Source organism: Limulus polyphemus, unplaced genomic scaffold (genome assembly GCF_000517525.1).
Source record: "Limulus polyphemus unplaced genomic scaffold, Limulus_polyphemus-2.1.2 Scaffold7889, whole genome shotgun sequence".
NCBI lineage: Eukaryota > Metazoa > Arthropoda > Merostomata > Xiphosura > Limulidae > Limulus > Limulus polyphemus.
The window spans coordinates 14,021-15,921 of NW_013673499.1; the positions used below are offsets into that span (position 1 = coordinate 14,021).

The 1,901-nt window shown below is 42.7% G+C and overlaps 1 protein-coding gene across 4 annotated transcripts in view; it reads left to right on the forward strand.

Moving 5' to 3' along the window:
* Positions 1-1,901, forward strand: part of LOC106474944 — a 19,071-nt gene that overhangs the window by 2,425 nt on the left and 14,745 nt on the right. The gene's annotated exons all lie outside the window — the stretch shown is intronic.

The following is a 1,901-nucleotide window of genomic DNA, read 5'->3' on the forward strand; positions in this document are numbered from 1 at the left end:
GGAAAAAGAAAAGAAACAAGAAGAGAGTATACAGCAGTTGTTGGAGGAAAAAGAAAAGAAACAAGAAGAGAGTATGCAGCAGTTGTCGGAGGAAAAAGAAAAGAAACAAGAAGAGAGATTAGAGCAGTTGTTGGAGGAAAAATAAAAGAAACAAGAGGAGAAATTACAGCATTTGTTGGAAGAAAATAAAAGAAACAAGAAAAACGAGAAAATAAACAAGAAGAAAGACAACAGCAGTGGCAAGAAAACCTGCAACAGTGGCAGCTCGAACAGCAAAATAAACAAGAAGAGAGGCTACAGCAGTGGTTGGAGGAGAAAGAAAATAAACAAGATAAAAGATTACAGCAGTGGCAAATGGAACAAGAAAGGAAACAAAAAGAAAGTCTCCAACAGTAACAGGAAAGTTAACAACAGTGGCAAGAAGACAAATGGAAAACAATTAGTAAATTTCAAAGTGAATTAAATACATTAAAGGACGATTTACTGTCTTTTACACAAAGAGGATATATTACCCATGAGCCTAATCAGCCCCAGACAACAGGAAGCCCCTTCCAGACCCCGCAGCTAAATCCTAATGCAGACATCTTCAGTCCTGTCAGAAGCCACATTCTAGACATGAGTGTCAGCAATAGGGATGATTTAGTACGAAAGAAGCCACAGGAATTTGATGGGAAGGCACTATGGGAAGCGTATAGAGCACAGATTGAGCTACTGGCAGAAATAAATGGAAGGACAAAGGAGCAGAAGGCAGTGTACCTGGCAACGAGCTTGAAGAGACAACCACTGGAAGTACTTGGACAGTTTTCAGTAGACGAAAGGCACAACTATAGAGCACTGGTAGCTGCTCTAGAGCTCAGGTATGGAACTCAAAATCAGTCCAAAGTCTACAGAGCTAGGTTTAGGACTAGAGTCCGTGCTAAAGGGGAGAGTCTGCAAGAGCTGGCAAAGGACTTGGAAAGTATGGCACACAAGGCCTACCCAACTTCGCTACCCAATCTCCTCAAGTTGTTGTTGAGGGATCAGTTTGTAGATGCCTTGGACAGTCCACAACTTAAGATACAAGTGAAGCAAGCACACCCCTCTACTGTGCAGGATGCAATGGCCACAGCTCTTGAATTCGAATCCTTCGTTAAGTCCAGCACAGATGTACTAAGATTGGTACAGTCATCAGGATTCAAGGCCAGAAAAACGACAGCTTTCAGAGAAGTTTGAGGGACTTTGCTGATACTGTAACAAACTTGGGCACAAGAGAGCTCAATGCCGGCAACTTCAACACAGAGAGATGCCATGGCAGGAAAGGCTGCAACCCAGAAAGGTTGTTGAAACTGTTGGTAGTATTATTCTTACACTGGCTCCTCATATGTCCTTGCTCTCCTTAAATCAACTTCGGGAAACCAGTAGTGGTTGATGCTGAGGGACGCCCACCAATCCCCATTGTGAAAGTTCCAACAGCTAAGTGTAAAATGGCAAGCACACATAGTGTCTACGTGACAGGAAAGCTGGATAGCCAAAGGTGCAACTTTGTCATAAATTCTGCATCTCAGTAAACCCTGTGAGTATCAAGGTGCTGGATCACAAAGGAGTACCAGAAGCCATACATAAGCTCTGTGGTATGACAGGACATTATGCAAGGTTGTGGGGACCAGTGTGGGTAACTATTGAGCTCATGGGCATGAAGGACAGACACAAGGTATACTTGGCTGACATTGAAGACCAATGCATCCAAGGGTTGGACTGCTTACTACCGAGGATATGTGTAGTTAATTTTGATAAAATGACGTTTGGGAACAACAAAGGCCAAATTCCGGTAAATGTTAAAAGGGAGGTTGAATTAACCAAGTTTAATCAAGCTGAAGTCAAAGTGACTGAAGGAGCTGATGATTGTGAAATGGAACCAGGTA